This window comes from Athalia rosae, chromosome 6, assembly GCF_917208135.1.
Source record: "Athalia rosae chromosome 6, iyAthRosa1.1, whole genome shotgun sequence".
Taxonomy (NCBI): Eukaryota; Metazoa; Arthropoda; class Insecta; order Hymenoptera; family Athaliidae; genus Athalia; species Athalia rosae.
In genome coordinates this window covers 3,132-16,668 of record NC_064031.1, presented here as the reverse complement: position 1 = coordinate 16,668, position 13,537 = coordinate 3,132, and the positions used below count along the sequence as shown (strand labels likewise).

Sequence of the window (13,537 nt, the reverse complement as noted above, 5' to 3'; positions counted from 1 at the left end):
GTAACCTACCGAGGTACAAGCAACTTGAGCAATATATTATGAGATTGATTCATCGGAATGTCGCTCAAGATGAGATTGGAATTAATGATGGGGGGATATTTTACAAGTGCAAATACGTGTACCCCGATGAAAATAAATCTGTATGCCTGCATAGAATTTTTTCCTCCGACAAACTATTCGGTTAATTCAGTCAATTAATATAACAATCAATCGATTGTTCTGTTTCTTTTGATTCACCGAATTCTGACGGAAAAATAAAAAAAAAAATACGAAGCGAATAAAATAAATATTTCGTACGGTTAAATACCAAAAATCAATAATTACCTAATCAATTAGTTATATACCGGTAAATTGTACACCGTACGAACGTAATTTTATTCATTCACCCATCTATTTTCTAATAAGATAATTAATGTTATCAAAATATCTCCATAACTATGGTTCACGCCGTCCGCTATGTATTCAAATATGATAACTCGCGTGCACGAGTTGCACGAGTTCCACGAGATCGCGAATCTTTGAATTATCGTACGTATCATACATATACCGTAAGAATCTCAGGAAAGTGAACAACATAGGGAACGCATGAGCGCGAGAGAGAGCTTATGGAAGTTCCGTGAGTGCGAGACAGACAGACTGCCTGCCCCTCCGTTGCCTTCGAGTCCCCACTCCGCCAAATTGTAAACAGACCATCGCTAGAGCTGTGATCTAAGTAAGCGCGTTCGGGTTGAGAGTGTTTTTCTCTCACAATTGATAAAACAAAAACCATTAGCATAAATATGATTGACTTTGTTCCTTTAAATATTAAAAAATTTTCAAAGAAGTTCCCAATTCAAAATGAAGGTTTTCTCATGAAAATATAATTTTTTTTTTGTCAATGTAAATGTATTTAAATCTTTGATGATTCTAATTACAATTATTAATACTTATTATTCTTGATATCACAGACTTTTTTTATTGATTTTCTTCAAACAGGCTATCACAGCTCTAGCGATGGTCTGTTTACAATTTGGCGGAGTGGGGACTCAAAGACAACGGAGGGGCAGGCAGTCTGTCTGTCTCGTACTCACGGAACTTCCATAAGCTCTCTCTCGCGCTCATGCGTTCCCTATGTTGTTCACTTTCCTGAGATTCTTACGGTATACATGCTTAGGTATATGGTTGTAGGTATAATAATCGCCACGAGTACATAGAGAACTGGTACATACGTACGTATTACATACAAGTATAAAATCGCATGCATCAAGTCAAGGATCGAGGAATGAACGTGCAGGGGGCAATTAAGCGCAAAGTTTCTTAGCCGCATCTTTTGTATACCGCGTTTCACGCACGTACATAGGTATGTAGGTATTTATATATATAATAAGTCTTACGTACATACATACAAATAAATATATACGTTCATGGATTCTCTTAGTTAGTTACTTTATATAGATGTATAGCGTATACGTATTGAGTTCGGTGAACTCGATCCTCCTGCACAGTGATTGTATACGTTACGTATACCTACTTGTATACCTATAACTATGCATTGTCAACCAAATCCACAGGCAGAACTGTGTATCCACAGGCAGATCTTATTTTCATTTATCGTTGTTATTACTGTCGTTCATATTACCCATTTTCCTCAAGATCCTCATAATTTCCTACTTTATACATATTACAAGTAAATTGGACTTACACCGGTACATACGTTGCATTGCTGGCTTAACGGGCGCGAAATATCGCAAAAAATAAATAAATAAATTATATATACATAAAAAAAAAAGAAAGTAAAAGAGCGGGAGGAAAAAATTTTTTACTCGGCGCAGCCCCGGGTTGTAGTGTTCCCTTGTCCCTCGTCGATCAGGATGAGTTCTGTGTAACAGGAGAAACGCGTCCTGCGGGTGTCCGTGCCTGCCTCCAGGCATGACTTGCTTGTGCACACGCACTTCCTGCCTAAAAAGAAAAAAACCATGTACGAGTACGTACCTTCGTACGTATGTTCTATTTATCTATCTTTCATCGTACGTTTGTATGGGTATTGGTATGTACAAAGAGAGCGATCACATTGGAGTAAAATGACGATACTAAATGGCACCGGAACCATTAAGTCTGGACATCGTGACGTTGGGGACGGAAAGTGTCCCACTTTACACGTTGATATGTTACGAGTTTAGATCAAGGGGATGATGAAACTGTTTTTTTTTCGTTCTTTAGCTTTTTCATTTTAGTGTCAATCAAGTTTTTACTCATTTCATGCGAATGTAAAACTGGGTAGGTACGAATCGCGGTTCGTTATTTCGATATACGGAGAATCGGTTCGTTCATTCCTTCGTTTTATTCTCGATCACACAGAAACTATTCCTGAACCAATCGATATGCCCGTGTTTGCTGCATCTGTAGCTGTATACGTTACCACACGTTCCGTCACCCACGCTCCAATATTTTGAACTATTATACCGGCAATTTGCCAATATTATAATGCTCTCACCTAAGTGTACACAGATAAAAAAATTCCCTGTTTGTGGAATAGAAATAAAACGAAAATATCGATGCGAAAATATTGTAAGATTAATTGTTATTAATCGAGACTCCTTACGGTGTAAGTAAAAATAACGATAACGCTAATAAAATTTATAATTGATGAGGTATAGCCTTACCGTGTACTGAGGGTAATTCAATTGGTAGAGATACGATGATGATGACGAAGAAGATGAGCCCTGTGTGGTTGGAAAGTCGCACGCCGGCACCTCGAGTAATAATATTGTAGATCCTTGCCATGTCGTAATTAAAATACGTTCGGTACCTGTTTAATTAGCCGGTTGAATTATACCTAGTTATATGCATACGTTCCTCGTTGGCTGCAAGATATGGTATGCAAATTATCCAAAGTAAACGAGTCTTCTTTATTTTTTTGGTCTTCAGTTTGTTTATTTTTGTTTGAGGTTCTCCTTCGCATTCATAATTCTCTTCCCTATCTTCTACCTTAAACGAGTTGTGTAGGGATATGAGCTGAGGTGAACAAGGTGTTGCTTTTACAGCAACAGCTGGGTAAGTCGACGTTGGACACGCCACTATAGGCGCCGACATTATTGGCTAATACTTTACCCCGTTAATGCGATGAAAATATTGCGGTGCTTTTGATGTCCTCCGATTTTTTGATTATTTTTTTTTTACTGCTATTATTATTCTTTGAGAACGACACCCTCGGAGAACGCATATTTTGCCTTCCTTTACTGCACTAACGCTCGTATGCAATGAATTTACTTTATTATATTTTTGCATTTGCAAAAAACTTGTGGGATACAAGATTTTGTTTCAAAAATATTATTTTTCTCTCACCCGTAGCGGACAGCGAACTCTCTTCGTTGGGCGAGGTATTAAAAACTTGCGGTTTATGAGAGAAAAAATGGTAATAATAATACTCACAATAATCTGGCTCGATGGTTGTAATTACCTCTCCATCCTCCGGCACCGTGTAGGGATTGGTGAATATGAGTGAATTTCTCCGGATTCGTCAGATAACCCCATCATTTTTGCGATTGATTGGTTTTTTCAATGTCGACGATCTGCGTTCTAAGCTTCGAGATTATTCCATCTAGTATCAAAGCAATACCCATTGAACAATTAGGAATCGTGATAATTAGGATGATTGAACCCAGAATAGATTATAATCGATATCTGATTGTTGAAATATTACCTGAAGCAGTTGCGATCGTTTTTATTGCGTTCGTTCAGCTTTTTACAACACGGTGGAACGCGCGAAAGAGGCGGTTAGGTAAAAGTTAAACGAGTTCGACTGGAACGCCACCATGCGGCGAGCCCCACCAGCAATGCATGCTGGGAGTCTCGAAGCGTCTCGAAGCGTCTCGAAGCTACGACGCCATTAGCTTCCCGAATTTCGAACAGTACGCCTCGTGCTCTTATAACTCCTTACTAATTTAACCATATCGCATAATACCTAATTCTAAAGGTCGCACTAATTAGCTTGAACATTAATTTTAATATTGTGACAAGAATAATCTACTGAATTGAAATATAAAATGGTTTTACCTGAGATATTGCATGGCTCTGCCCGGGCCAGACAGGCATGGACAAGTTATGGACAGGTCCTAGACCTGCTGCGAAGTAATCTGCGTCTCTGCAGTTTCTTCGAAGTGCATACTCACAATGCAATATGGAGATCTGGAACTTCTTCTACCCGGATCTTCACCTTTCCTGTCCTACAATCTGGTTCGTTCTAACTTCTCTTCTTTTCTATCTTTCCCCACGTATTTTCGTAGCGAGCAGCGAGCGGGCGCCTTTGTTTCGACTTAGTGCGATTCGATCGCGAACGGTCGAATTAAGGTCGATCATGCGACTATGCCCCTACTTATTACGATTTATTTTCACGTTTAATTTGTTACAACAATAGAATATCTTAGTTTGTTGATGTAATATTTCGAATCAGAGTGCACTATTTCTTGTTTCGGAGAATCGAGTTCCTAATCTTTTAACGGTTTTTCACGAAATTTTCATTTCTCGTAAAGTTGCTGCGTAATAGACGCTTGGTAATTTTGATTCGATTATAATTGCTCGGTATTCGTAATACCGGGCTGTGATTTTATGGCGAAGACGACCTTGTCGCCGTGAGGTTTGTAATCTGAATCAATTTGATTTGGAACTGCAATACTTATTCGTGTATTGGTATTATGCATTATAGAGCCCAGAGCCTGTTGCACTTCGATGGCATACTATACGTATCGGTGCAACTAATTTAACTGGCACGTGCAATACTGCTGAGAACGATTCCGTAGCTACTCAAACCGGATTTCTGTTCACTACATTCGAGCAGAATTGGTGAGCCTCAAATTTTAATAATTCTAGTCACATTCTCCGAATTCTGTGACTCGCACCGCCTGTGTATTAGAAATCCACTTTATCAAAAATATTCAAATTTCGTCTTACAGATAAAAGTTTTTACTACCTACAATAAAGTCTCCTCGTCCGGCTGGTCACCAACCACACGTATAAAGTGAAGAATTTCGGTAAATACAATTTTCTACCACTGTTTTTTCTCTTTGACAGAGTCTTTTTTCTTATTATTCATGTTTTTCTCTTCTTGTCATTTTTAGAGCACTATTTTTCGTGGGAGTATCGAAGGAGCATTGTATCGACCTCTCATCGTACTACATCTTCTACATTCAACCTACTACACAGCTATAGTCATCAGGGAGGCAGAGACATCCGGGTAAAATCCAAGACCCCTGAGCTTGGGAACCAGCTCGGGTCCGGTTTTGGTACCGGCAGCGGTGGGGTAAGTCCCAGCAGTCAGATTTCCTCGATTTCTTTGCCAGCTCACACGATGGTGAACGCTGGCATCGGGATCGTTGTATTTTATAGAATAAGTATGTTCCCCCAATTCGCGTGGCGTGGCGGTACTTTTAGATTTTAAAATCATTTTATTAGCTCAGGTAATCGTAGGTTCGGTTGTCGTTGAGCATAGCGCACTTGCAGTTTGTAGAGTCACAGATATAGAATTTTTTTGGAAAATTATTCAGTTAGTTGATCTATTGGTTAGTCAGTTGACAAATAGTTCATACACTATGAACTATTCAAATAAATCATCATCCACCAACCTTATGTAAGCAAGAGTGCGCGGCTCATAGGCAACGGTAAAGACCATCGTTTGATTGACCAACGCGTTTTCTTGCATTTTATAATAATTTTTAGTGATTGATCTCGTTTTCGTCGATCACTAACTAGTAAAAAAAATTAGGCCGTTCGAATGGTGGTCCTTTACCATAGTTTCACTTTCTCGACGAGAATCAGGTATGATCAGCAGCTCCGAGCGATTAGAAAATACGTAATTGATTTTTTGGAGATAAAAAAATTTGTCGATTCAGTTATTCTCAATTCTCATTCATTCAAAGTAATTAACTCCAACTGATTGATATGGAAACATATTTTTCAACATCTTCTTTCCTCCCTGATTCTCTTGTTAACTTTAAGTATCCGATTAAGCTTCAAGAAACTACCGCGGACATTGGATTTAGTATAGAAATAATTAAGATATAGATTAAGTGTGAAAATAATTAAGATATAAATTAAGTGTGGAAATAAATAAGATTTAAATTAAGTTTGAAAATAATTAAGGTATTTATAATAAGGTATAAGAATATTCTTGGGCAACGTTTCATCTTCTGAAGTGGAATCCTGATCGAAGAAAAATATTATTTCACTACCTATATTATTTTTTGTTAGCATTAAGAAAAAAAAAAAAAGAATTAGTCATAAGAAACCTTACCCCAAACACACACATTTTTAAGCCCTTAATTAATATGAATTAAATTCATTCTTTTGCTTATACCATTTTCCAATACGATTTCAAATGAAATTATCGAAACATTGTTGTATTTCAATTCATGAGAATCACGTTATTCAAATCATTTCACGATTCTGGAAGTTTAATGAATTTCGGCCGATAAAACCACACACATTTAAAAATTTATAAACTACGGCTTTGGCCGGGGCAATGGAAGCCTATATTATGCACACAAAACACATATATTTATAAGTAATATAAAAAATAACAATAAATAATTAGGAATTAAGTTATTATTAGTTTCAATTGTTAAGTCTGCGCTTATTACCTATAAAGTAAGTAAATTTAGATTAACGAGATCTAGGATGTCTAATCATGCATAAATTTTTCTTCCCTCACACAAATCTATCAGCCCTTTACTTTCTTTGCTCACTGTCAGTATACAAATAGATATGAGATTGATTAAATTCATTGTTCAAAGATTCTAATGACATTCTATCAAAGTACTACAAAATTTGAATGAACTAAAATCAAGTTACTAAAATCATTCAAAGATTCTCAATGTTGATTATAAATTTCGGTTCAGAAAAACACACACCTTTTCAAAATTTACTAAATTCTTTGGCTTTGGCCAGGGCATGGGCAGCCCGCACTATTTTTTCCACACAACAGGTATGGTGAGTTTTTGAACGAGAGACCACGGCAATGAATGTGATATGTGAGTGAGATTGGTTTGAATGAGATGTATAAACACATGGGAATTTTTTTCCCTTACACACACAGCCCTTAAGCTTTTCTTGTTAAAAATATACAAATTTGAATTATTTCGGCCTAAAAAACACACACCTCTTCAAAATTACGGCTTCGGCCGAGGCATGGGCAGCCTGAACACAATTACACTTTGAAAAGACTTTTTTTTTAAATTTTTTTCATAGAGTCAGTTGTCAAAAGTTTGACAAAGCGAATGTGAATGAAATGGTTCGAAGCGCCGGCGCTGGTGTGATTCGGGGATTTCGTCAGTAAAATCATTTCTTGGATAAATATAAGTGAAAGGCAGGTATAGGTAAATTCATGCATCGCGAAGGGGTTCTATTTGGAATGTATGTGCAGTGTGAATGCGAGTATGCAACTCATAGTTTTAACCGTTGGGCCGGGTGTGGGCTTAACAAAGTGGGTAGGCAAGAAATCGGAAGTGCAACTTTTCTTTCCACAGCAATTCCAAGTGATCAATTAACTAGAGTTTATTGAATTGCGTTGGCTAATTTTTTGCAATATTTTGCTTGATATTTTTATAATAATTCTTTTCGTGTGGTCTTTTAGATCTCTTTGCTGAGATCTACTAGATGCTTTTACTTCCAATGGTTCACAAACCCAACCAAACAAATTCAATTAGATTAAGTTTTTTTCTTCCCTGTAATATTTCTGGTCACTTGGAATGGGCAAAATGCGTCCACTTTGCTCTCCGTACCAGCCGTGGTGCATGGAAGTGAGGTGGACGTTGAGCTCGAAGACGTCGCGTCGAAGAGGACCACCGACCGCCACGCCACAAATTTTCAAACCTTCCCTATTTCCACTCCCCAATGTTAATTGGAATAGAAGGATGCGATTAAAAATTGCATTTCTTCGATTTCCATTAGTATAATTATTCCAAGTCTGACGCTGCTCGCGCGGGTACATAGCGCGCGGACGAGGAATCGCATGTTATTTGTTTATATATGTTATTTCTTGTATGCCCGATTGGGCCATTCTTAAAACAATAACTAGCGTGACTTGCCATCTTGCAAGGCGCTTTGAAAACTTTGAGAGATTTTTTTTCAGGAATTTGAAGTAAAATAAAAACCCAAGTTTCGTCGCTGCTGCTCGTACGCACGCGGACTTGGCGCTTAAAAAATGCATTGCAACGCTTTATGCGTTATAAACCCAAAAACCAAAAAATTGTAAGGAATCAAGTACTATTGCACCTTTTTGTGCGTGCCCAAGCTCAGCTGGAATCAGGTAGCAACGGGCGCGCGGTATGTTGTGGGGCGTGACCTCTGCTCAGCTTCGAAGGTGAGGTCTCACAACAAAACGCTAGCTGCTGGCTACCTGACTCCAGTTTGGCTCCCTTGAAGACCGAGAAATTCGAATATTCCGACCCATGCATGGGTTGCGACGAACCAAAGTGGATCTACGACTAAAACCAATCGATGTCTTACAATTATTCTGCTCCGAACAGCGAATAACTGATGATTACTTGATCGATTGCATGAGTAGATGATTTTGGCTCTCAGATTTGGGATTCTGAGCTAATTATATGTGAGATTAAGCTCAAAAAACCGAGAAAAAATTCGATTTTCGACTTTTCTCGGACAAAGGGCGAGGCTTCTTGGGGACTTTTTATGTTTGAATTTTACCGCTGTTGGTCGCGTCTGCGCACTCACCGATACAGCTAGCGCTAAGTGGTGGAATTTTCAGGAACTACAAAAACTAGTGCTATCTGATGGACTTTTCGAGAACTGATTTCAGCGCAAGTCCACATAGGGTAAATTACCTACGAACAATTCCTCGTCATCGGTCGGCACATGAATATCAGTCGGTAAAATCAGCATAGGGTATATTACCTACGAACAATTGATCGTCATCGGTCGGTGATCCAGAACCGATGGGACGTCATCCTGGATCAATATCTTTCTGATTTTTTGCGATTTTTCCCAATTTTCCCTGATTTTTTCAAATATGTTTGAATTTCACCGCTGCTGGTCACGTGGCTGCACTCGCCAATACAGCTAGTGCCAAGTGGCGGACTTTTCGTGAACTACTAAAACGAGTTGCGGCCAGTGCCATCTTTCGGATTTTTCGTGAGATTCAAAAGTGGCGGCCATTTGGGAATAGCGGGGGTCAGAAAAACCCGATTCGGAGCGTAGGGGGTCGTTTTTAGGAGCGAAAAAGCGGTTTTTTAGGTCGAAAGATTTGTTTTTGAGCGTGAGAGGTCAAATACAACGCTGAGAAAGTCTTGTCGAAGCGTGAGGGGGTGGTTTTCTGACGTGGGCAGTAATACCAGAGCGGTGTGGGTCGCAAAATCCCGATTCAGAGCGAAGAGCGTCGTTTTTAAAAGCGAACAAGCGGTTTTTCAGGTCGAAAAATTCGTTTTTGAGCGAAAAAGGTCGATTTGGAGGGTGAAAAAGTCGTTTTTTAAAGTAGAGAGGTGGTTTTCGAACGCGCGCAGTGATTCTGAACAGGCAGGGGTCGGAAAATTTTGATACAAAGCAAGAGGAAGCGTTTTTCGAGCCGGAAAAGTCGTTTTTCGGGTCGAAAAATTCGTTTTCGAGCGGAATAGGTCGATTTGGAGGGTGGAAATGTGGTTTTTCGGGGTAAAAGAGTGGTTTCCGAACGCGCGCGATCATTCTGAACAGGCAGAGGTCGGAAAATTCCGATTCAGAGCAATAAGGAGCGTTTTTCGAGCCGGAAAAGTCGTTTTTCGGGTCGAAAAAGTTGTTTCCGAGCGGAAAAGGTCGATTTGGAGGGTGAAAAAGTCGTTTTTCAGAGTGAAAGGGTGGTTTCCGAACGCGCGCGATCATTCCAAACAGGCGGGGGTCAGCAAATTTCGATTCAGAGCAAGGGGGAGCGTTTTTCGAGCCGGATCAGTCGTTTTTCGGGTCGAAAAAGTCGTTTCCGAGCGGGGGAGGTCGATTTGGAGGGTGAAGAAGTCGTTTTCGAGGGTGAAAGGATGGTCTTCGAACGCGCGCGGTCATCCCGAACAGGCAGGGGTCGGAAAATTCCGATTCAGAGCAAGGGGGAGCGTTTTTCGAGCCGGAAAAGTCGTTTTTCGGGTCGAAAAAGTCGTTTCCGAGCGGAAAAGGTCGATTTGGAGGGTGGAAAAGTCGTTTTCCAGGGTAAAAGAGTGGTTTCCGAACGCGCGCGATCATTCTGAACAGGCAGAGGTCGGAAAATTCCGATTCAGAGCAATAAGGAGCGTTTTTTGAGCCGGAAAAGTCGTTTTTCGGGTCGAAAAAGTCGTTTCCGAGCGGAAGAGGTCGATTTGGAGGGTGGAAAAGTCGTTTTTGAGGGTGAAAGGGTGGTTTCCGAACGCGCGCGATCATTCTGAACAGGCAGGGGTCGGAAAATTCCGATTCAGAGCAAGGGGGAGCGTTTTTCGAGCCGGAAAAGTCGTTTTTCAGGTCGAAAAAGTCGTTTCCGAGCGGAAAAGGTCGATTTGGAGGGTGGAAAAGTCGTTTTCCAGGGTAAAAGAGTGGTTTCCGAACGCGCGCGATCATTCTGAACAGGCAGAGGTCGGAAAATTCCGATTCAGAGCAATAAGGAGCGTTTTTTGAGCCGGAAAAGTCGTTTTTCGGGTCGGAAAAGTCGTTTCCGAGCGGAAAAGGTCGATTTGAAGGGTAAAAAAGTCGTTTTTCAGGGTGAAAGGGTGGTCTCCGAACGCGCGCGATCATTCTGAACAGGCAGGGGTCGGAAAGGGCGAGGCTTCTTGGGGACTTTTTATGTTTGAATTTTACCGCTGTTGGTCGCGTCTGCGCACTCACCGATACAGCTAGCGCTAAGTGGTGGAATTTTCAGGAACTACAAAAACTAGTGCTATCTGATGGACTTTTCGAGAACTGATTTCAGCGCAAGTCCACATAGGGTAAATTACCTACGAACAATTCCTCGTCATCGGTCGGCACATGAATATCAGTCGGTAAAATCAGCATAGGGTATATTACCTACGAACAATTGATCGTCTTCGGTCGGTGATCCAGAACCGATGGGACGTCATCCTGGATCAATATCTTTCTGATTTTTTGCGATTTTTCCCAATTTTCCCTGATTTTTTCAAATATGTTTGAATTTCACCGCTGCTGGTCACGTGGCTGCACTCGCCAATACAGCTAGTGCCAAGTGGCGGACTTTTCGTGAACTACTAAAACGAGTTGCGGCCAGTGCCATCTTTCGGATTTTTCGTGAGATTCAAAAGTGGCGGCCATTTGGGAATAGCGGGGGTCAGAAAAACCCGATTCGGAGCGTAGGGGGTCGTTTTTAGGAGCGAAAAAGCGGTTTTTTAGGTCGAAAGATTTGTTTTTGAGCGTGAGAGGTCAAATACAACGCTGAGAAAGTCTTGTCGAAGCGTGAGGGGGTGGTTTTCTGACGTGGGCAGTAATACCAGAGCGGTGTGGGTCGCAAAATCCCGATTCAGAGCGAAGAGCGTCGTTTTTAAAAGCGAACAAGCGGTTTTTCAGGTCGAAAAATTCGTTTTTGAGCGAAAAAGGTCGATTTGGAGGGTGAAAAAGTCGTTTTTTAAAGTAGAGAGGTGGTTTTCGAACGCGCGCAGTGATTCTGAACAGGCAGGGGTCGGAAAATTTTGATACAAAGCAAGAGGAAGCGTTTTTCGAGCCGGAAAAGTCGTTTTTCGGGTCGAAAAAGTGCAAGATCGTAGAAAGGGGGTGCAAGAAAGCGAAAATAGAGATTGTAAAAAAGGGGGCGTGGCAAAATCCTAACCATACTTAACCATACCTAACCATACCTAACCATACCTAACCATACCTAACCAAATTTAACCATACCTAACCATACCTAACCATACCTAACCAAATCTGACCAATCTTGACTCGCGCGTCTTCTAGAGAGAAAGGGGTAGTTTTTTCGTCTCAAAATCCCGATTCAGAGCAAGGGGAAGCGTTTTTCGAGCCGGAAAAGTCGTTTTTCGGGTCGAAAAAGTCGTTTCCGAGCGGAAAAGGTCGATTTGGACGGTGAAGAAGTCGTTTTTGAGGGTGAAAGGGTGGTCTTCGAACGCGCGCGATCATTCCGAACAGGCAGGGGTCGGAAAATTCCGATTCAGAGCAAGGGGGAGCGTTTTTCGAGCCGGAAAAGTCGTTTTTCGGGTCGAAAAAGTCGTTTCCGAGCGGGGGAGGTCGATTTAGAGGGTGGAGAAGTCGTTTTTGAGGGTGAAAGTTTGGTTTTCGAACGCGCGCGGTCATCCCGAACAAGCAGGGGTCGGAAAATTCCGATTCAGAGCAAGGGGGAGCGTTTTTTGAGCCCGAAAAGTCGTTTTTCGGGTCGAAAAAGTGCAAAATCGTAGAAAGGGGGTGCAAGAAAGCGAAAATAGAGATTGTAAAAAAGGGGGCGTGGCAAAATCCTAACCATACTTAACCATACCTAACCATACCTAACCATACCTAACCATACCTAACCAAATTTAACCATACCTAACCATACCTAACCATACCTAACCAAATCTAACCATACCTAACCAAATCTGACCAATCTTGACTCGCGCGTCTTCTAGAGAGAAAGGGGTAGTTTTTTCGTCTCAAAATCCCGATTCAGAGCAAGGGGAAGCGTTTTTCGAGCCGGAAAAGTCGTTTTTCGGGTCGAAAAAGTCGTTTCCGAGCGGAAAAGGTCGATTTGGACGGTGGAGAAGTCGTTTTTGAGGGTAAAAGGGTGGTCTCCAAACGCGCGCGATTACCTCAAACAGGCAGGGGTCGGAAAATTTCGATTCAGAGGAAGGGAAAGCGTTTTTCGAGCCGGAAAAGTCGTTTTTCGGGTCGAAAAAGTCGTTTCCGAGCGGCGGAGGTCGATTAAGAGGGTGAAAAAGTCGTTTTCGAGGGTAAAAGAGTGGTTTCCGAACGCGCGCGGTCATCCCGAACAAGCAGGGGTCGGAAAATTCCGATTCAGAGCAAGGGGGAGCATTTTTCGAGCCGGAAAAGTCGTTTTTTCGGGCCGAAAAAGTCGTTTCCGAGCAGGAAAGGTCGATTTGGAGGGTGAAAAAGTCGTTTTCAAGGGTGAAAGGGTGGTTTCTGAACGCGCGCGGTCATTTCGAACAAGCAGGGGTCGGAAAATTCCGATTCAGAGCAAGGGGGAGCGTTTTTTGAGCCGGAAAAGTCGTTTTTCGGGTCGAAAAAGTGCAAAATCGTAGAAAGGGGGTGCAAAAAAGCGAAAATAGAGATTGTAAAAGAGGGGGCGTGGCAAAATCCTAACCATACTTAACCATACCTAACCATACCTAACCATACCTAACCATACCTAACCAAATTCAACCATACCTAACCATACCTAACCATACCTAACCAAATCTGACCAATCTTGACTCGCGCGTCTTCTAGAGAGGAAGGGGTAGTTTTTTCGTCTCGAAATCCCGATTCAGAGCAAGGAGAAGAGTTTTTCGAGCCGGAAAAGTCGTTTTTCGGGTCGAAAAAGTCGTTTCCGAGCGGAAAAGGTCGATTTGGAGGGTGGAAAAGTCGTTTTCAAGAATGAAAGGGTGGTTTCTGAACGCGCGCGGTC

General features: G+C 41.4%; 2 long non-coding RNA genes across 3 annotated transcripts; one reads left to right on the top strand and one right to left on the bottom strand.

Moving 5' to 3' along the window:
• Window positions 1–1,336: 1,336 nt before the first annotated feature.
• LOC125501310 lies at window positions 1,337–4,224 on the bottom strand. 2 transcript variants are annotated; one of them, XR_007278845.1, is made up of 4 exons: window positions 4,036–4,224; window positions 3,683–3,949; window positions 2,643–3,580; window positions 1,337–1,938 (listed from the first exon to the last, which is right to left on the bottom strand). It is a non-coding gene; the product is annotated as an uncharacterized LOC125501310 (long non-coding RNA). The 2 variants fall into 2 exon arrangements; XR_007278846.1 differs by lacking the exon at window positions 4,036–4,224 and having other exon boundaries at window positions 2,643–2,732; window positions 2,816–3,580; window positions 3,683–3,837.
• Window positions 4,225–4,423: 199 nt separating this feature from the next.
• On the top strand, window positions 4,424–9,583 carry LOC125501311. Its single transcript, XR_007278847.1, has 4 exons — window positions 4,424–4,615; window positions 4,685–4,821; window positions 4,932–5,009; window positions 5,097–9,583. It is a non-coding gene; the product is annotated as an uncharacterized LOC125501311 (long non-coding RNA).
• The last annotated feature ends 3,954 nt before the right edge of the window (window positions 9,584–13,537 follow it).